Raw genomic sequence first — 23,823 nt, forward strand, 5'->3', positions numbered from 1 at the left:
CAATCAAATATCATAATCTATGTGGCATATCTAGAATTTCTTTTGATATATAGTACATCTTTATTTGTGGGGAATGGGTGTAGATATCATTTCTTTAATTTTTATTTTTTATTTTTTTGCAATAATTGTAAGTTGTAACCATCTTATTGTCACAAAAATGTCATTATTTGAAAAGGGAGTTGCATAACATGTAGAATAGATATGGGTTAGAACTATATAGGACAGTAGTGTATTTTGGTCTTTCTTTTCAAACTTAGAAGAGTTGTACAAGGAAGATTGGATGGTCTGACATGTGAGCTATTGGAAAGCTCAGGTTAAAGCTACTTAAGCAAGTATATAGTTAATTTTGCCAACTTTTCTAATGTAAAACCATTTTTATCAATTACATCTAGGTAAGCTCCACTTGCTCCAAAGTTTTCCACAGCTAGTATAAGCCCCTTGGAGCCCACATATTCTCTCCACCCTAATGGAGACCTAGCCTTAGCACTAAGTCTCTTCTCAAAATTTAGAGGACATACGGTATCTTGGTATGCTTTAGGTTATTTATCAAATAATTCCTAGTAGACCAAACATTCCACTCTTACTTTTCTTCCTTCCTCTCTAAGCTTCTTTGTAGCAACCTCACAAATGCATAGCTGATCTGGTTCCAATCAAGATAAGCTTTGTTTCATCATTCTTGTGACTATCACTTATAACATATCCTCCCTTTTCAATACCTTTAGTTGTTATCCCTGCCAAGTTTCCATCTAGTTTTTGTCTTGATAATGCAATGACAAATGTTCCATCTTTGTAGTTGATTGCTACCTTATAAGCCCTTGGTATTTCATTTCCATCTATAGGCCTCAAAACTAGTAAATTGGGCACAAATATAGAACCTACAAGTTGCTAAACTGGTTGTTGTCTTGTTTCATCTTCTCCTAGGCCAAATGAATCGTGTGTTAGAATGTACACCACTCTAGCATGGCTCAAGGTTGTAAGACACATTGAATTTTTCATATAATCTAAAATTATGAAGAATGTTTCTTTAAATTGGATTAATCCACTACCTTGTAAAGCAATCCCATTCAAAATTCCTTCCATGAAATATTCTCTAACAAAAAATGGATGTTCCTACCCCATGGGTTTTTTTTCTTAAAATCTTCAAATTTATGTAAGAAGACATTGTTTGAGTTTCTAAGGTCTGCACTTCCTCCTATTAGACTAGGAATGGAATAGGCAATTAGATTCAAATACTTTTCAGAATATCCATGTGTTGCATCTAATGGATCATATTTTGACCATACCAAAATAGTTGATTTCCAGTCATGAGGTATGCCACCATAAAGAAGAGTTGTGAATTTCTTTCCGTCACAAGAATATTTCTATTTTTATTTTTTAAAAATGTTGATTCCATTCTCTCACTAAATAGAATGAGATCTCTCTAAAGTAAAGTAGACTAAAACTATGTTTTTCACTCATCTCCAAAGGCTATGTTTGGACATGCAACCAAAATTTGTTAGGACCAACAGAAATTGAAATATCTCAATTTGAACCTAGGGTTGTTTTATCTTTTCTTTCATATAAAAACTAAGAAAAAAGCATTTGCACATCCTAACTATCTACCATATGCTCCTCATGGGGTAAGGCAACCTCTCCATCCAAATGCTCTACTATGGACACTATTTTTTATACTTGAGTTTTTTGATGTAAAGTCTTTTTGCTCATCTTTTCTCCTATTTGGTTACTTATGTTTGTGGTTTTTTAAGAATATTTAAAAACTTAATTTATTGTCTAGATCCTTCATCAAATTAGTAACTCTTGCATAATTATGGCACAATTCTTTTGCCAATACCAATGTAAATGCTTGAAAAATAACTAATGTGATTTATTTTATTCATTCATAGCATGGATCATGTCTTAGAAACAATAATATTCATCAAAAAAAACTAAAAATTCAATACCAACATTTAAATTAATTATATTCCAATTATTACATCAGTTAAATACCTCCTATTTGTAGCCCCAAACAATAAAACAGGTCTGATACAAAGGAAGACTTTGCACAAGACAATCATCAATGATGACTTAACAATATTTATGGCCTTTATAGTTTTTTTCTTATCTTTTCCATAGAGATTTCCTAGAGGAGGTATCTGAATAGTAGGCATATTGAAGTTACCACCATTAACCAACATTCTAGATCACATTCAATATCATAGGAAAGGAAGTTAGGATGTACATGTACATAATGCATTGAGGAAAATAATCATTGATACAAATAATAACCCAAAGAACTTCCTCACAACAAATCCCTACTATGATTCTTGGGTGGTGGATAAATACTATGGGAAAAGGGATCCAACTCTAGCTATTGTTGCATATAGACAAAAACTATGTGATGAAGAGCTTATTAATGTTACCAATAAAAATTCTCTATTTAAGATCCAAGAAAGGTATATGTTGAAGGACTTTGAGATTTTGTTATATATAGGTAGCATATTTAAAACTAATTAACATGCTTCCTAAGCAACCAATATGTTACATTTTTGTTTAGGAATGTTGTTGAGTGGATGGAACCTAAACTTTGGGAAAAGTTCTTAACCTAGATAATCCACTCTAGAGGGAACTTATTGATCAATTTTTATCAACTTCTTTACTTGAAAGAAAAAATCTAGATCAGGTGTCTATGATAGTGAAAACATTTATGACTTCTGATCTCCCACATGAGTTGATTGAGTTTTTAGAGAAGATTGTTCTAAAAAATTCCATTTTCAATGGAAATCCTAATCTACAAAATCTTCTCATTTTGATAGCCATTAAGGCTGATAAGTCTTGTGTAATGGATTACATTAATAGGCTAGACAAATTTGATGGCCTTGTAGTCAGGGAAATTTTTGTTGAGATAGAGTTCTATGAGGAGCCCTTTTCCATCTTTAATAACTTTACTCTAAATGTACAAGCTGTTAGTGTTCTCTTAGACAACATTCAAATCATTGAGTGGGTTGTAGAGTTTGTATCATGTGTTGAGGAGGATGCAATTTGGAGTCAAGTTATGAAGGCACAACTCATGAAGGGAATGGTTAGTGATGCTATTGAATTATTCATTCACACTGATGATGCTACATATTTTCTTGATGTGATAAGGGAATTTGAGCTAGCTAGTGTGTATCATGACCTGGTTAAATATTTTTTGATGGTAAGGAAAAATATTAAAGAACCAAAAGTTGATGGTGATATTATCTATGCATATGCTAAGATTGACAGACTTGGTGAAATTGAAGAATTTATCTTGACACCAAATGTTGCTAATATTCAAAGTGTGGGAGATTGTCTATTTGATGAAGCTATATATAAGGTTGCTAAGATAATTTTCACTTTCATTTCCAACTAGAAAAAACTTGACAACACTCTTGTCAAGCTTGGTCAATTCCAAGGAGTAGTTGATGCTGCTTGAAAGGAAAAAACTTCAAAGACATGGAAGGAGGTATATTTTTCCTATGTTGATGCTGAGGAGTTTAGATTGGCGCATCTATGTGGTTTGAATATCATTATACACGTAATTGGTTTGTCAACATAAGCTATTTTCTATGTGTTTTATTCATTGTAAACAAGCATTGTGACATAAAGAGAGAATATTTTGGATATTGATGGTTTCATTGTAAATCATATTTTTCTCCTCATCATAATTTGGGAAATTTAATCAACATTATTTATTTGTAACTATTTTCTATTTGTTCTTGTTGTTTATTATTAGTCTATTCACTGCTTATTTTCACTTGATTGCTAACTTAAGATTGCTTCCTTAAACTTATTTATTCTTATTCACTGCAACATGACTTGCAATCCTTTTCATTTATGATAAGAGTTTTTTTTTTGCCAAAACTTTATATTTATATTAATAATCTTCTAGTTATAAGGGCACCCAAAGAAAGAACTAGGAAATAAAACTCTATTCATAACTCATTACAAAAAGAATAAAATTTATTTGATCCATTCCTAAAACTACCCAATATTCCTAGCCAGAGATAAGCCAAGGAACAAAATTACAAAATGGCAAAGAGAAAATTGCTAGTATAGTGTGTTCCTTAAAACAAAGGCATATATATTCTCATATATCACAAAAAAAAACCACCCAAACCCCAATTACATTGATAATACACAGCAAAAGTGTGAATGTACAAGTGTAAATCCAAATAGAGAGATCAAGAGTTTATTATTGAGGCAGTGCTATGACAATGTTTTCAATCTACTCTTGTAAGTTAAATAGATCTAATTTGATGTCATTTTCCTCTTGAATGTTGATTTATGCTCTTTTAATGAGCACTTATGCTAATTGGTTTGATCTGGATATTTGATTGTTGAAGAGTAATATTAGTAGATTATTATCCTTCTTTTTCTTCTTAATATGCTTTATCTCCATCCAACATATTGACTAGAGATTTTATGTCCAAGGGCTTCTAATATTGGTGAAAAAAATATTTTAAGATTAAGCAATTAGAAGAGAAGCAACCATCTTTCTTCCTTTTTGTTGTTTCAAGAATGGAGATACAAAGTGGAATAAAAATTGATTCTTTTAGCATGAATTGTCAGAGTAGAGATGGCATAATTCCTCTATCTCTTGCAAAAACTATTGGTAAAGTCATAACTTGCAAAGGTAAAATATCATCTTTCATTCTAAAATCTGTATTTCTTCTCAATTTTCATGCCTCAAGATTCATGGGTTTTCTAACAAATCAGTCCTATTGTTGATCTTTCTCGGGATTGTTTAGTTGTGGTCGCATGGAGGGATAAGGAGTTGTTGGTAATACAAGATGTTTAGGCTGAGACTTTTTTAATGCTCCCTAATATTCTTATTAGGCTAATAATGATTTAACCAAGGTTCTGAATCTTGGCTTGGCAAAGCTTACATTTCTTGAACCTTTTTTCATTTTTTTTTAATGAACCCTATTTAACTTGCTAACTGTGTTGAATAGAATTCAAGATTTTGTTCATACAAAGTGTAAACATGATGTTAATATTTTCTTTTCTTGATTATGTTTGCTATTATGCCACATATAGTTCCAATATCTTTGACAAAATTAATTGAGCCAAAGGCTCAATAGATTTTATTCAACACATTCACATCTCGATTGTTGTAATGGGTTTGGACTTGTCTAACAATGGAATTATAGGGACAAAAAATTTGGTTGCATTGTCATTCTTGGAGTTGAAGCATGTTGGATCAATTTTTTTGTTAGTCTTTTGTTTTTTCCTCACAAAAATTTCCTCCCAAAAAATAGTCTTTTAGGTCATGGTAGGGCATAGTTCAACATGTCCTCTGTACATCTATCGTAAGTGACTTTTTCATGATCTTAACATTGGTATCATTATGGTGAATACATTTTGTCATTACAACAAGTGACTCTATGTTTGCAATGCACGCAAGCTAGTCTCAATTATTGTAGAGACTATGAAAAGAAAAAATAACTAGTTTGATGTGATTTTTTAATGGGGTTTGATGTTTTTATTTAATGCAAAGTTCTATTTTCTTGACATAAATTGCATAATCATTTGTATCTTTTTCTAAGAAGTTAGCACAAGAAACAATACTTGTGTGTGGCCAAAGTGCTCCAAATTATATTTTATAAGAGTCTATCACTACAATAATTTAGAGAAGTGTAATTGACATGAAATATAATTTTAAAATACTTGAACGAAAGAATTTTAAATTATTGAATTGTTATTGATAAAGATTTATATTATTGTTTTTCATAATAACTAAAATTTGTGTTCTTTGAGAAGAGTATAGCATGTTATAGTGACCACGATCATGGTAGATCTAATGTTAGGAAGACAAATTTGTCAATTTTTTGCATTATTCTTTAAAGGGTACTAGCTCAATGGAATAGCACCTACTTTATAAGTAGGAGGATGGTGGTTCAATTCCACCGTGCCCTAATATGACTAAATTAATGATTAAATAATCTACCAAATATTATCAAATATACTACCATATACCACCAAATATATTACCAAATAAACTACCAAATATACTACCCAAAAAGCTACCAAATATACTACACAATAAACTACAAAAATTACCAAATAAACTACCAAGTAACAAGAATAAATGACTAAATCAATGACCTAATCAATGATTAAAATAATGTAGTCATAAATTTGGTTGGGAGATAAATGTTCGACAATAAACTACCATTGGTCATGTGATCAAAATTAGTCACATATCTACAATTTTTAGTAGTTTATTTAGTAATATATTGTTGTTTTTGTACTAGTAGAATGAAGGTATGTGATCAAACAATTGCGATGTCAAGTGGTAGTCAGTTAGAATAAGTTGTGAAGTAGCAATCAGAGTTAAAGTATGCAATTGTCACTTGGCCGCACTGAGTTAACATTAACCTAAAGTTTGAGCAATGATAATGTGATTCCTCTTTGGTCACATGGTCCCAAGGTTAAATGCTTAACCCCTATTTTTGATTGCAAAGCTGTGGAAGAGTGACACCTATGTACGAGCTTCACTTTATTCTTTTCAAAGTTTAAAAGGATGGATGAATTTTCCCAACCTTCAGAAGATGAAGATCAATGACTGGCATATCCTTGCATTTTGAAGATGTGTATAGTTTAATGAAAGCAAGGATACACCAAGCTAACATGTGGACAAGGTGGGGCCTATTTTAGTTTATGGACCTCAAATGAAAGTATGTCAGAGGGCCTTGACATACAAACACATTCCAAATTATCAACAGGATTAACAAAGATAGAAGAAAGCTTTACTATTTCAAGGTCGTAAGATAAAATGATCTAGTTGGAGATGTTATGATCAAAACCTAGACCTCTAATGTTATGAAGGTAAGATGATATGAAAAGTGCCTTGTTCATATGATTGGGAAGCTTTAATGAAGGGCCTACAATGTTAAGTGGTTGTTGAGAGAACATAAGGATGAAATATGAATGCTATGATCTTACTCTGAGTCGTAAGATTGTCAGATCATGATATTAGGAGATGGATTCATGAAGACATGATGATACACTTCATATCATGAGATCATTGGTGGGAAGATCTCATGCTATGATGCTACACCTTGTCATAAGGTTATATATTTGTGTGATTGCCTAATCATAGGATCGTAAGTGTATAATGGCCTGTGAAAAGTTGAGGTGTCAATGCTATGACATACAATTTTTTGTCAGATTGAAGAGGAAGATTTGAGAGGCTACAACCACATGATGAATGGTGGCGTCAAAAGATCATATGGTGAGTTAAAAAGAGTTAAGAAGCTAGACCAATGGAAAGAAACCAACAACCATAAGATCATAAAGCCATTTCCTTTAAGGTAAGATGTTATGAGGGACTTCTTTCTATGGTTTGTCATGTGATCATAGCATCACATCATTGTGAGTCAACTTGGTCATAGGAAAAATATAGTTGTGAGTATGCGAAAGGTGGCAAACCTTGCCTATGAAATAAAGACACATGGCTCTCACCAGGTAGTTAGTTAAGATGTTGACCAAAGTGTTGAAAACTGATTGAAAAGATCATTGTTGAAAGAGGAAGATTGTTGAAGTAGATCATATGTTTCAATCATTATTTTTTCATTGATGTCAAACCTACTATTTACTAGTAAGAAAATTGCTTATAAGATCCAAGTACTATCACTTAATTGATTGTTGAAGAGGATTTAATCAATAAGATGTAACAATAGCACCTAGAGGAAAGGTTGAGTTATGGTTATGTAATGAAGTACAAGGATCAGTTAAGACAATGGTGAAATTATGTATTGATAATCCACTTGAAGTTACAAGGGTGGGCTACACTTAGGAACTTTAGAAGAGCAAGTAATACTAAGACTATCTACAAAGTCTAACCAAGTTGATAGTAGGTGCTGAGAAAAGTTAGTTCAAACTGAGTAGAAAATTAGTTAGTGCCAAGTAAAAAAAAATTCTAGTGAGTGATGAGTAACATAGTTAGTGCCGAGAAAAATACAATAGGTGCCGAGCATCAATAAAATGTAGTTGATGCTGAGTGATTTAGTATGTGCCAAGCATTAGAAGATTGATAATGCAAAGCTATTGAATTATTAGAAGAGTTGAAGATTCACCAAATCTGAGCTAACACATTTGTTTTCTTGAAGTCTATGAACTAGGTGGAAGATAAGACTGATGAGCTAGTGGTACAGCATTTGAGGTAAACCATTTTTAGGCAAATTTAAATGGATTCTAGTAAAAGTTTCTAGAAAAAGATAAGATATGGGGTAGATACATTGTATCCTACCTAATCCATCCAAAACCCTAAAATGGATGATGGAGAGGAAAATGATAAAGCATTCTAATTTCCTATTTAAGGAATGTCGAGTCATGAAGCAAAATGTTAGAAGGGAGATATTAGAGAAGGTCAAAGAAGACCAAGAAAGAATAGTGATAGAGAGTCAATAAATCTACTTCATCCAGTGCCCACAAGAAGTGACAGCATTAGCATACCAAGAAAGAAGGCTTAAGAAGATATATGCTTGAAGGGTGAATAAGTTGTTAGAGATATAAAGAATGAAAGCCAAGAAAATTGAGGACTGAATTGTGATTTGAAGCTCTATTATTACTCATTAGAAAATCCTTTAATAGGGTGGTATTCCAAGTGAATGGCCTAAAGTCCTTTAATTAGGCTTACTTCTAATAGGGTGATTGAAATCCCTTAACTAGGTCAGATTTAACAGTGTGCATTGTAACCTTTAATAGGGTTGGCCTTTCACAAGGCATCACTTCAGAAGAGTGAAAAAGGAGTAGCATGTTACTGGTGGTTCTTCCCAAATTGGGTTTCCATGTTAAATCACTGTGTCAAGTGTGTGGATGAATTTTCATATTTTATGTTTTTATTGCTGCATGTTGATTTAACAGTAACTTGCAAGTTTTAGTAACAAGCTTGGATACATGAATGTTTAATGGGTTCACTAAGCTAAGTGAAAAGTTTTACTGCTACATCTAGACCTTGAATAATTGATTCACCCCCCTCTCCCCCCCCCCCCCCTCCGTTCAAGTTGTAGAGCTAGAGCAAGAAAATGAAGATATGATCCTAGATAAAGCAAAGTCAAGATTTTGAAAGGAAGGATTAGATATTTCGAATGGCCCCTAGGAAGAAACAAATGTGGTAAGAGTAGTTCAAGATATAATGACTCTATCAACTGATGTAGTTGAGGAATTTCATGATGGAAGGCAAAGGAAAATAGAATGAGTTAAAGAACTCCTACAACAAGTACCAATTGGCATTTTTATTAACAATCTCCTTGGTTTTTACTTGAATACTGAAGAGGTAAAAATGTAATTTTCTAAAAATATATGTATTCTACCAATAGATTTTTAACATGTGCACCTCGCATCTCAAGCTTGTTGCAATCCTTCTCTTTATAAGGATTTCAAAGATGTGAAAAAGGGGCTATTTTGTTGCATTAAAAATGTTTCTATGCAAAAAATTGATGTTTTCATGATCTCTTTTGAGTCCTTCATAGCTTTTTCTGTATGTTTTCTTTACAGTCAGTCTGGATGAATGTTTGTGGAATGACCTTTGAGATCTAAATAAAGGAAAAATTAAAGAGAATTTCTTGTGTCTTTTGCTACTTAATTAACATATTTTATATAGCTTCTATGATTGATCTTGAATCCCTAAATTTTTGTCTCAATTTTAGCTACAAGTGAGGTTTGGAGTAACCATATAGGTTGCAATTTGTGATGTTCTACTTTCTTTCAAGTTTTATGACATTTTGAATGTTATCATTCCCTTTAGCATCTTGTTTGAAGTTTATCCTTCTTGTAAAATATTCATGTATGGGTTTCTTAAGGTTAGGATTTTGCTCATGTTAGCTACTTAGAAGTATTTCATCATTTTAGGCCAGCAATCTTTTCATTTGAATATTTGATGTATCACCTTAGTTTACCTTTCAACATTTACTTTCAAGCAACCCTTCTATCCCTTTTCCTCCAAAGTTTAATTTTAGTTTGAAGAAGTATAGGTGAACATCATTAGGAACCAACCTATAATCTAGAGATTCACTCCTAACCTTGGTACACCCACTACCAAGGAGTGTTTCCATGTTACTCGAAGTTGACTAAGTTAGAATCCAGTGTACATGCAACTTCTAGAGATAATAATTCTAGCATGCTTTGTGGGATAGAGAAAAGAGTTTCCAGACTTTTCTTCATATCTTGTTGTTGTTGTTGATGTGTACAATAATGAATCGACCTATTTAGAGGTAAAAGAGCATACATATCTGGTGATTCTAATTGTGGAAAGAAAGACAAGTGCATATGATGTATGACAAGAGTGTAGATGAGAAATAACTCTGTAATTTTTGAATATAGAGAGTTGAGCCGACCTAGAAGGAGAGGTAGCATAACTAAATGAATCTATGATACTCTCATTCATATGAGAAGTGCCAGACCTACTCCTTGACCTACAATCCCTATCATTGTTGTAGTTACAAGGAGAAGAAATTTTCAAGCACCAATGACCAGGCAGTTTACTTCCATTGCTTTCAATCAAGGAAGTCCACTACTTTTTGCTCAACACCATGATATTCCTATAGCTTCTTTGAAAAGCTTACTAGATTTCATTGGAGAAGGCTAGAAAACAACATTTGAGCATATTAGAGGTGCTGCAAGATTATTAAAAGTGCATCATGTCACTTTGGAAGACATTTTTATTGAAGCTCCTTGCAACCTCATTCAAAGCAAAGCTCTTCAATGGTTTTGAAGACTTGCTATGGATTTAATGAATTCTTGGGATGGATTAGGAGATGTCTTGACAAAACATTTTGAAGACAAGTTAATTTTTTTGTCTCTTGTTGAACAACTCACAACCATCAAGTGTGCTCCTCATGAGAAGATGATGGATTTCAACTATAGATTTCAAAGAACATGGAGCCGAATACCAATTTAGGTAAGACCTTTAGAAGAACATGCTTTTCTATATTATTAGAGGAGCCTAAATAGTGATATCTCTATCATGATACAATCTATGGGGGATTACTCATTACCACAAGGTTATGAAATTTCTACAAGAGCTAAGAAAAGTCTTATTCAAGTGGGCAAGATTTCCCCTAGCCCTGCAATGCCCATATATCCAGATATTTGGCCTAATATGCCCCTAGCCATACCACCTTTTAACCCATTACCAACTATTCCAAGCCAAGAAATCATAGTTGTAGGCCCTTCAGAAGAGCTACAAGAGCTAAGAGATGGCCAAAAAAGAATGGAAAGACTCATGCAAAACTTGACCAATGAGCTAGTAAATATTAAGAAGGGAGGTTATCAGGCTAGGTAGCAATCCAAACCTCAGAATTAGTTTCCAAATTAGCCTTCCTAGTAGCTATTTCAAAGCTAGTACCCACCTAATAGGTATAATTATAATCAGAGACCTTTTGGGCCTTATAATCCTAATCCTTTGAATATTACTCCTCTTCCAAACATTGTTAGAGATATGGTCCCTACTCAATTGGTGCTATCCTTGTAATCAACAACACAATCAGGCTACATGCTCCAATGGGATTATGAATCAAGCCTTAATGGTTCAAGGTACATCTAGTGCACAACCTATATTTGATGTTGATGTTGAGAGGAAATCAAAAGTTCCTCCCATAGATGCTACATTCATGAACTGGCAAGAAGAGGAACATTGTAGTGTGAATAGAGATAGTACCACAAATGGTGTCTACACTAGATCAAAGAAAAGAGCCCTAGATAGTGATGTAGGGACAAGTAAGGATATTTCTGTTGAGAAGTTTTCATCACTCCAAGGACAAAAGGAGCAACAAAAAAATCTTCTTGTTGCCACTAAAGAACAACCAAAAAAAAATGCATCCTATTGTCCCCAAAATAATATAAAATGTGCATACTATTATGCCATTTAATATAATTAAGAACATGGAAAGGATGAGCATCACTATGTCTATGTGGGTTTCTCTAGCTATTCTAGGACAAGCTAGCTTGTTGAAGAAGGCCTTGGCAAAAAATATTCTAAATCAAGTTGATGATGAGCCTCATAGGGTTGTTCTTAAAAAAAAAGGAGTTGTTATCCCAGATGGTAGTAGGAAGGGAAATCAGATCCAAGGTAAGGATATAAAGCCTCCACCATTTTATGTTTCATTGATTATTGGAAATAATTTGTTTCATAATTGCATGATAGATAGTGGGGCCACAAGCTTTCTTATTCCCAAGAAGATAGTAGACTGACTAGGTTTAAAATATGAACCTTTAGAGAAAGGTGTAGTCCAACTAGATGGTTCATGTGTCAACACATTAGGTCTCATAAAGAATGCAATTCTATCACTCCATGCATGTCATACTTTTTCTATTCCCTAAGATATATTTGTGATAGATTTACCTTACTATTTTTTCCTTTTATTATCAAGAGAGTTCACAACCAAGATAGGAGGCTATTTATCAATAGATTGGTCTGACATGTTGTTTAGGACTAGATACTAAACCAAAATAACAATCAAGTTTGAGTTTCTTCCCAAATACCATATTGAGCCTTACACACCTAGTGTGATCAATGGTAATTGTGTTACACTTGATCAAGAAGAAGACCTTGCTACCTAAGATACAAATACTCAAGTTGATAGTATCCTAATGTCTTTCTAGATGAGAGGACAATAGATGATACCCCAAAGGATGAAACCAATGATATTAGCATTGAAGATATTACAGATATTGGTCTAGGAAATTATGTCTTTCAAGAGGTTGGACTAGTAATGCCAAACCTTGTCAAAGATACAACTAACCATCTTGAGCAACAAGATTAGATTTGGGAGTTATACTTTTATGGCTCTAGGAGAAAGAATGGTTCATGTGTGGGAGCAATGTTCATCTCTCCTTAGGGAGATAAATATTATACAACCTTTTGTTTTAGGTTTGCATGCAAAAATAATAGAATTGAATATGAGGGGTTTATTCAAGGATTTGAAAGGACCAAAATGAGAGGGATCAATTGCATAAAAGTATTTGGAGATAATGAGTTAGTTGTCAACTAGGTGAAAGGGTTGCACATGACTAAGAATGAAAAATTAAAAGGCTATAAGCAAAGGGTGTGGGACATAATTTAAGATTTTGATACTTTTAAAATAGTTGCCATCCTTAGAATATTGAATCAACACACTGATAGATTGGTTGCTATAGGAGCACAATTTGATATTGTTGACATCATTAGCAAAGAAGATGTACAAAGGCATATCAATGTTGTGGTTAGACCTTCCATACTAGATAATGATGTTAATTGGAAAGTTTTTGATAGTAATGAGAAAATTTTGAATTTTTTGCTTGATGAAGACATACATTCAACCTTCAACCAACATAAAGTGAAGGAACAATATGGTGATCAAGTTATACAACTGAGTTCCAATAAACTTCCCAAGGGGTTGGTTACCCTAGAGTCTATCTTTAACATTGATGACCAAGTCAAAAGGAATAAAACCAGCTTGGTGGTTCAACAACATCACTATGAAGACCTTGAGATTGTAGAGGGAAAGAATTTAAAGTTTGGAAAAATAATTCCTACTGAAGAAAGGTAATCTTACACCTAGCTTTTTCAAGAGTTCAATGATGTTTTTTCTTGGGAATATGCAAACCTTAGGGGTTTTGATCCATGCCTTGTCCAACATAATATTGAGTTAGAATCCAATTCTAGACCCATAATGCAGAAGCAAAGGCCAATCAATCCAAAGTTAGAATACTTAATGCAAAAAGAGGTTTTCAAAATCATTGAGAGTAAAATAATATTTCCTATCAAACACACCAGCTAGGTGTCAAATCTGGTTCTTGTTAGGAAAAAGAATGGGGAGCTAAGATTATGTGTCAATTTTAGTGACCTAAATAGAGCATCATTGAAGGACTACCACCCTTTTCTGTCCATGGAACAAATGCTTCAATATGTTTTAGGTTCTAAGAGGTTCTCACTTCTTGATGGATATTCTTGCAATAATCAAGTTATAGTTAAGGAGGAAGACCAATTCAAAATTGAATTCACCACAAAATGAGGAACCATGGCATATAGAAGGATGCCTTTTGGCTTGTCTAATGTAGGGGAAACTTTTTAAAAGGCCATGGAGATGGCTTTTAGTAATCTAATATAAAAATTTGTGCTGATCTATCTAGATGATATCACAATTTTCTCCAAGGTTTCTGTAGATCACCTTGGACATCTTAGGAAAATCATAGAAAGATGCAATTTTTTTTCATATCTCTCAATCCAAAATTGTGTGTTTTTGTTAACCATGGGGGAAAATTATTGGGATATTTTGTATCCAAGCAAGGAATCACCATTGATCTTGAAAGGGTTGCAAACATTCTAGAGTTGCCTTTTCCACATCATTAAAAAAGATTGCAAAGTTTCATTGGGAGGATCGACTTTCTCAGATGCATTATTCCAAATATTTCTAACTTGCTGAAACCATTGACCTCAATTCTTAAGAAAAATATTATTTTCAGCTAGTCAAAGGAAACCAAAAGTAGTTTTGAAGCAATAAAAGAAGCATTATCAATTGTGCTTAGTTTGGTGATCCCCAATTTCTCAAAAGACTTCACATTGTATTTATATGGTAGTATGGATACAATTTCTACAATGATTGTTTAGAAAAATGATCAAGGTTTTGAACAACCTATTGCTTTCTTTAGTAAGGGTTTAGAAGAATATGAACAAAGATATAGTTTCACTGAAAAACATGTGCTTGCTATGGTAAAAGGCCTTAAAAAGTTCAAACATCTAGTTTCTAATAATAAGATTCATCTTATGGTAGCTCACCCTAGTGTGAAAGAATTCTTTTTGGGCAAGGATCTAAATGAAAAGAGAGGTGGTTTGATAACTCTAGTCATGGAATATGATGTAGATATCTAGGTGATCGAGCCATTTAGAGGAAAAGGCTTATGTAAAAAACTAGAAAATGAGAAGATTCAAGCCACTGATGATATAACAAAAATTGTCCTTGCTAATCAATCTATTCCACAATAGGGCCAATCAAAGAGTTGGCTACAAGAGATGGTTCATTTCCTGCAAACTGGAGAATATTCTCCATTACTTGACAGAGCCAAGAGAAGTTATTTTAGATTCCAGTCTGTACCTTACATATTAGTGGATGGTCTTTTGTTTAGGAAAGATATGAATGGAGTACTCCTCAGGTGTATCGATAATGACCATACCAATAAGTTTTTGGACTAGTTCCATGATGAAGAAGGTCACTTCTTTTCAAAGACAACAACTTATAAGATCATGAGGGTTGGATATTATTGGCCTGACCTATTTAAGGGTGATCATGCCTAGGAAAGAAAATGCAAGTAGTGTGCATTGTTTTTTTGAAAAGAAAGGTTGGTTTCATTACCCTTGCATCCTATTCTAATTAACCAACCATTCGTGAAGTGGGGTATTGATTTTGTGGGGTCCTATAAATTTGAATTCTAGTGCTGACAACAAATGGATCCTTACTGTAACTAATTATTTTGAATGGTGGCTAGAGGCAATAGCTCTAAAGAAGACCAATGAAACCATTGTTATGAATTTCTTTGATGATTTGATTTGCAAATTTGGAGTTCTTGACTCCATCATATTTGATAATGCCATGGAATTTGTAGGGATGAGAATAACTAAATGGGCATTCAAGAATTGAGTATATCTCAATGCTTCATCAAACTATTATCCTCAAGGGAATGGCCTAGCTAAAAGTAAAAATAAGAACATGCTAAGGATTTTGAAAAGGACTTTAGCAAAAAACAAACATGATTGGCATTCTAAGTTGAGATCAACCTTATGGCTTGATAGAATCACTCCCAAATAGATTCTTGGCAATTCACCTTATGTTTTGGTACATGGAAAACAAGCCAAGCTACCTATTTCTATAGAGTTTCCTTCATTAGAGGTGGCTGATAATCTGATGCTTTTTGAAGAAGATGATCCATTGAAGTTGAGGTATGCTAATTTATTGGAGCTCAAAGAAGAAAGCAATAAATTATTGCAAATGATAGAATATCGATAGATTCAGACTAAGAAGGTGTTTGATAAGATATCCAAGCTCAGAGTTTTCAAAGAAGGAAATTTGGTTCTATGCTTGGATGTTCTAAAAGGGAGACCAGGCCATCATAACAAGTTTGATGACATGTAGAATGAGCCGTTCTTTATTTTTGAATGCAAGGAGCACAATGCCTACTAGATATCAATTGTAGAAGGATAGGTTTTGCCAATCCCTATAAATGGGATTCACCTCAAGCTTCATTTTGAAGTATGATCTTCAAGTTCCTTCATCTATTTAGATTTTCCTACTTTTGTTTTGCCTAATTCTTGTTCTAGAACGGGTGTGTTTAGTTTCAATTTTTCCTTCTTCCAATAAAGTTATTGGGTTCCAAGAGGTTGGGCAAGCAATGTGTCACTTTCATGCCAATATAGAAGCATTTTCATTCTTAGCCTTTTCAATTCTAGAGTTGACTGAAATGCATATCTATTTTGATTCTATACCCAATAGATCGCCCAAGGCCACTAGTTTAATGTCTAGTAGGGAACCATTCAATAGAAGTAGCTAAAAGTGTTACCATTTTTTTATCACTATGAAAAAATGGATAGAGATGTTGACTAGTATTTTCCATCTAAGGTGGTAGCCATAGTTCATATACTTTTATTTGATTCATTAAATGCTATGAAAATTCAAAGGGTACATAAAAAGCCATGCATATATTTTTACCCCTAAATTTATGGTCATATTGCCTTGTTATGCTTTTATTGACATTCCAGTCATGTTTGTTATTAGTGACATACACTTATTCAGATTGTGAGTTCATACTGAGCATATTATTTACTTAACAGTGTTAACCAAGCATATCAATTGCTACCAAGTCCTATGGACAGATTTCAGTTTGAATCGAGCAATTACTATAGAGTTGAAGCTCAATAGTGTAAACCAAGCATTTCAATGCATGCCAAGCTTACCTGTGTAAACTGAGTTGTGCAGTGTTTATCGAGTTCATAGTCAAGGTGATATAAGTATATTATTAACTAAGCTTCTCAGTTTAACCAAGAGACTTAGTTTATATTGAGCTCAAGGTGATAATGTTTACTAAGTCATGCAATGTAAACCAAGAGACTCAATTTATATGCCGAGTTTCACCGTATTCGTCAAGTCACTAGTTTAGACCAAGTTCAATCCTACTTGGAAGTGATTAGTATGGATCAAGCTTCTATGTCTACTAAGTGCATGACAATGTCAAGCAATGAAAATGTATGCCGAGTATTAGAACCTCACCAAGTCAGTCTTTAGAGCCTGAGTTACTACACCTTGGCCGAATTTGTAATATTTTGTGTAAACTTGTATTGTGGTCAACTTTGTAATTATATATATATATATATATATATATATATATATATATATATATATATATAATGTATTGTATCATATCCAATGTATGTGTGGAATAAAAAAGGAAGTAATGTAATCATCATTGAAGAGTAGAAGTGTGAATTAAAAAGGCTAAAATAGTGTAAGGAGCAACAAAGATTCATCTATCACATCAAGGTGATTTGTACACCCAAGGGAATCTCATTCAACAAACCAAGTTGCAGACAAAGATCAGCTACTATTTTATCCTAATAGGTGGATCAGTCAAATACTTTAACAAGGTAGAGCTAACAATCTTATGTAAACCTCTTTACTGAGTGCATACTTCATTTTATGTTTGAAAATCCTTTCATAAGGTGGCCCTAGTAGTCCTTATTGCTCCTAACAAGGTAGATCATTAGAAGTTATCATTGTAAGCCTTAATAGGCCAACTTTTTACTACAGTACTAAAGCTTTTCAATATCATCCACACCCCAGTTTTACTTTCTATTTGGAAGGTTTTTGGGTCACCAAATCTTGTGTCAAAGTGTTATGTATGCCTTCATGTTTTCTCTATTTCTCATGCATAAAGTTAGATTAGAATTCATATAAAGGATTAAATTATAATTGGGATAAAAGTTTTAGAAGTTACTGATTCATCCCTCACCTCTCAGTAACTTAGCTTGTCATAATATTTCCAACAATTGGTATCATAGATTTGTTGTTATCAATGAAAAGTTTAACAAGCTTGAGAAAAGATCTAAGGAAATGGAGGTATTCAGACTTGACAAAGCTATTGACAATGAAATGATAGATTTAGAATTGGCCATTGGACAACTCAAGAAAGAAAAATAGCAACTCTCCCAATCCCTTAAAAGAAGAAAAGATCTTGCAATCTAGATGAATGATTCACTTACATTGAGGAAAGAATTGAAGACATCATTCCAAGCAATTCAGATGAAGCCGATGAAGCAATCAAAGTACTACTAAAAAAGAATAATATTCTTGAAGAAGATGTAAGAAAACTAAGAAGAGAGAAATAAATTCAGTCAATAATATTGTGTGAAGTCATGTCAAAGAAAAACAAGATAAGAGAAGAAATAGAAGGAAAGAACAATGAAATTCAGCACCTATGCCTTCAACAAGCATACTTCATTGATCAAATCACCAAAGAAAATAAAGAAATCATAAACCTAAGATCAAAGAATGAAATATTGCAAAATGTTCTAACTATTGAAAGGCAAACCAATGAAAGAATGTTGAAATCCCAAGTAGACATGAATCAATTGAATGAAAAAAGTCACTTTAGACAAAAAGAAAAAATAAGAATTGGATATATAGAAGAAGGAGAATCATCCAAGCAAGGAGCTCAAAGGAACTAAAAACCCACTTGTAGTAACTGTGGTAAGATAGGTCATACTTCAAACCAATGTTGGAGCAATGGAAAAGAAAAATTCAATGGAAAATGTTACGATTGTAATCAACATGGTCATAGAGAAAATGAATGCAAAGAGAAACCAAGATTTGAAGGCAAATGTCACAAATGTAAGAAGTGTGGGCACAAATCATCAAAATACAAAACCAAGATATTGAATCCAATAGAAAAAATTGTGAAAGCTATATTTGGTTGGGACAATAACATTTGGTGCAGATGTCATTACTATAGAGAATTCAGACACATTTGTATGAATTGTGTAAAACATCACATGAGGAAAAGAGATACTACCAAAAGATGTTTCATTTGTATAGAACTTGGTCATCTTTCCAAGAACTATATGAACACTGGAAGAATAGAAGATGAAAAGTAGGAAAAAGCTGACAACATTAGAAAACAAATGAGACAACAATGGGTTCCAAAATCTACCAAGAATGCAAGTCCTGGCAATGATGATTAAGTCACTCAAGAATTGGGTGACTCCACCATTTCAACTTGATCTCTCAAAGGAGAACTAGAACTAGGCTACCAAAAGAGACATCTAAATAAGTTTTAGTTAATAGGAAAAAAGATCCATATTAGCATTCAAGATGTGAAAGGGATCATCAAGTAAAAGGTATCAATTACTACCGACTTACATTCCTTACTAAGTGAGGTTGGGTCATAGACTCTACTAAGCAAGGTTAGGAGTAACTAAATATTATGTGGATACTGAATGATGAAGGACTTCATAGAGTAATCAATGCAAGAAAAGTGGATGATAGTCTGTCAAATCCATCTAACTTTCATACCAGACATTTATGGTGAAATTTGATAAAAGGAATGAAATCAAAGTTAGTTTCACTATGAATTTTTGAGAGAAAATTTGGCAAAGAAATCTTCAAGGGAATTCAAGAAATTTGAGTGAATTTTTTTAAAAACTTTCAAATTCTCTCAAACCCTACTAAGTGGAGATGCCAGCTACTAGTAGCAAAGTGAAATAAGGATTAAACTTGCTAGTTTGTGGTGTATAATGGAAGCACTAGACTTTAAGCTCACTACTACAATCACTAAAACCCTAGACCTAAGTGCAATGCAGTCTCAAAACCCTTGCAAGGTACTATTAATCAATGAAATCCATTCTCATTTTAAATGTACAGTTCAAGATATTGGCACCCTAGAAATGGATGAATGTTTAAAGGAGTTATGTGATGATGACATTTTGAAACCTGAGCAACAAAATCTCGAAGCCAAAGGTTTAACCCATATTCCTCACATGCCTCGTGATTTCCAAGTCAAATGGATTAGGTATATTCTTAGCCATGTGCACAATGGACAGTTGTGGTTGGAACAACCTATTTTGATTACAAAGAAGATGATTCATAGGATCACTAGTCTCCCTATCCTGGCTAAAGCTAAAATGACAAAAACCCTAGGTAAGGTCAAACTGGAATAAAAACCCTAGTTGAGTGCGATGGTAGGGGAATAAAAATTAGTATTGTCATTGATATGGAATTGAAGTTTGGCATCCATATCATTACCCACAAGATCTACAGTTCTAGTAGGACGAATAGTGTATCATGCAAGGCAGTAGGCTTAGCGTATAAAGTTGTCAAGAATAACCTATCTCTTGACCTTTCCAAGTTTTTTTTGAATAAATTCAACAAGAAGATGGAGAGCATTAGGACATCAAAGAACAATCGATGAAAGTTTAGCTCTCTATTGACATGTTTATTCTTTTATGTTTAGAAATTCTTTCCATTAAAAGACACTATTGTTTGGAGGAAAGATGTGCCAGTACTCTATCAGACAAATGAATATATTGGAAAGATAACACATTTTGATTACATTGATGATGAAGAGGAACAAGAGTAAGAGGCTACCAAGGAAGGAACAAAAGATGTTGAGGAAACTGATCCAGTCAAGATTGATGCAATAATTATTACCTCACTTCCTCACTCTCCAAAAAAATAGTGACAACATCAAGCACACACTAATACATTTGGTACCAAATTGCAACGGCAGTGCCGTTGCAATTTTTTTGTCACAACCTTGTTGTAATCACAATTGCAATGGTAGGCCGTTGCAATTGCGACGATGACAAGGTTGTGATGAAAAAATTGCAACGGCACTGCCATTGCAATTTGGTACCAAATGTATTAGTGACAGAGACAACCTCAACATGATTTGTTGTGACTAGAATGCAAACAAAAACATCCAATCAATATTTGCACTAGTACAAATCAGCACATCATTGATTAAAGTATCAACTACTTCATCTACTGAGCTACAAACTCTTCCCTCTACAAATACAACAATTTTGGATACATCAATTTTGGCTTTAATAGGTACTTCTACTAGCATTTCTATAATAAGTGTAGTATCAATTTTTGTAGCAAGCCCCACTATTTCTACTATTGTTTCCATTCCAAGTTCACAAGCAATAAGTGCAAGTAAAGTTGAGACCAAGCCTCAACTAAGCACAAAATTTTTGGGCAAAGGTTAAGAAAAAGAGGAGGATATTGATCTTGATGAGGAAATTGTGATTCCTAATTGGGATATTTCAAAACTTACTTCTAATCAAATGCAAACCTTTGGATAATTACTCCAAAAGAAAGGTAGTAGCAAGGACTAAGAGAAGAAAGAGATAAAGAATTCAAAATCATTGAAGATTCCAAGAATATTTTGGTAGAGGCTATACGTATAGAGATTGATTCTTCTCAGCCAATTTTGTTTCAGTTGGCAGAAGCAGTCCAAAAGTATAATGAAGATCAAGATGGACAAGATAAATTATTAAATAAAGTAGAAAATAAGTTTGAGAATAAGGTCTTAGAACTTATTGCTCAAAAGATTATCATTTACCAAGTAGAGTTATCTACTATTTTGAGTTCTCTTGAAACTTCTTGTACAAATGTAACTTTACATTTTGGTAAATTATGTGATATTCCAAGCTTTGCAAAGGAAATAAAAGACAAATTATCTAATATTGATGAATACCTTAAGGTGAGTGCTCAAAAATTATAGCTTGACCCAAGTTTTTAAAAAGGATTAGACTTTTGATAGACATGTAGGCAGAATTGCTCAAAGAAGAGGCTAGAATCAAATCTACATTTGTAGATATTCAAAATATGATACTCCCTAACATGGATGCACTGTAGAAGCATATTTCTTATTCAAAAACTCTCATCCATGATAATAGTTTCTCTACCACAGACCATATGATTTATCTTTCAATAGAAGTGCAGGTAGCTTTGCACACAAGCAGGGTCTTGCAAGAGAACTGAGACAATATTTTGGCAATCATACTAAAGGTACTTTTAGATTTCTTGTCTCATTTTGGAATTATTATGTAAATACAATAGTATAAATATTTTGCATTAATGTAAAAAAAGGGGGAGAATATATTGGAGAAGATATTGTATAAGATGATATAAAGATGAGAAAGATGTAAAAAGATAGGGGGAGAAGTTTGTAAGAAAAGTGTAAAGAAAATGTATATTGTATGTATAGTATACTATATATTGTCTTTGAAGGAAGCATTACCATAGAAATATATCCTTTACAAAAAAAATTTTGAAAAATATCAAAAATAGTATGCTCTACCGAGTTGGAGATATATAAGGTGATGAATAATTTAGTTTTGACTAATAAGTGTTTTTGTCACTAATGCTAAAGGGGGAGATTGTTGATATTCCAGTCATGTTTGTTATTAGTGACATACACTTATTTAGATTGTGAGTTCATACCAAGAATATTGTATAGTAATAGTGTTGACCAAGCATTTTAGTTGCTACTGAGTCCTATGGACATATTTTAGTTTGAACCGAGCAGTTACTATAGAGTTGAAGTTTAGCAGTGTAAACTAAGCATTTTAGTGTATGTCAAGCTTACTAGTGTAAATTGAGTTGTGTAGTGTTTACCAAGTTCATAGTTCAGGTGATATAAGTCTAGTGTTAACCAAGCTTCTTAGTGTTTATTGAGTCATGCAATGTAAACTAAGAGACTTAGTTTATATGCTGAGTTTCATAGTATTCATCGAGTCACCAGTGCAGACCAAGTTAAAGACTACTTGGAAGTGATCAGTATGGACCAAGCTTCTTTGTCTATTGAGTGCATGATAATGCCAAGTAGTGATAGTGGATGCTGAGTATTAAAACCTCATTGAGTTAGTCTTTAGAGCCTGAATTAGTACACTTTGTCTGACTTTGTAATATTTTGTGTAAACTTGTATTGTAGCTAACTTTGTAATTATATATATATATATATATATATAAAATGTATTGTATCACATTCAATCTATGTATGAAATTGAAAATGAAGTAATGTAATCATCATAAAAGAGTAGAAGTGTGAATTACAAAGGCTACATTAGTATAAGGAAAAGCAAAGATTCATCTATCAAAGCAAGGTGATTTCTACACTTAGGGGAATGTCATTCAACAAACTAAGATGCAGATCAGAGATCAACTACTATTTCATCCTAATAGGTGGATTAGTCAAATCCTTTAACAAGGTAGACCTAATAGTCTTATGTAAACCTCTTTACCAAGTGCATACTTCATTGTATGTTTGTAAATCCTTTCATAAGGTGGACGTAGTAATCCTTATTGCTCCTAATAGGGAAGATCATCAGAAGTGATCATTGTAAGCCTTAATAGGCCAACTTTATACTACAGTACTAAAGCTTGTGGGTATCATCCCCACCCCAATTTTACTTTCTATTTGGAAGGTTTTTGGGTCACCAAATCTTGTGTCAAAATGTTATGTATCCCTTCATGTTTTCTCTATTTCTCATGCATAAAGTTAGATCATAATTCATATAAAGGATTAATTACTAATTGGGATAAAAGTTTTAGAAGATACTGATTCACCCCTCCCCTCTCACTAACTTAGTTTTTCATAATATTTCCAACAACTTTTATGTCTAACATGTCTTATGTTGTGACTATGTGATCAATATATGGTGATTGACACAACTTTGCAAGGGTGAAGAATGTAGTTACATGTTATGTGGTGATAGTGCAACACAATTAATCATATGGTTAAATTCATGTTCTCATGGTTGCAAGGAGTAAAGATAACAAAGAAGAAAAG

At 33.1% G+C, this 23,823-nt stretch overlaps 1 pseudogene; it reads right to left on the reverse strand.

Moving 5' to 3' along the window:
* Positions 1–320: 320 nt before the first annotated feature.
* LOC149529492 (transketolase, chloroplastic pseudogene) overlaps positions 321–23,823 on the reverse strand; it is a 169,816-nt pseudogene continuing 146,313 nt past the window's right edge.

This window comes from Cupressus sempervirens, chromosome 11, assembly GCF_028749045.1.
Source record: "Cupressus sempervirens isolate cs-2001-9-10 chromosome 11, ASM2874904v1, whole genome shotgun sequence".
Classification (NCBI taxonomy): domain Eukaryota; kingdom Viridiplantae; phylum Streptophyta; class Pinopsida; order Cupressales; family Cupressaceae; genus Cupressus; species Cupressus sempervirens.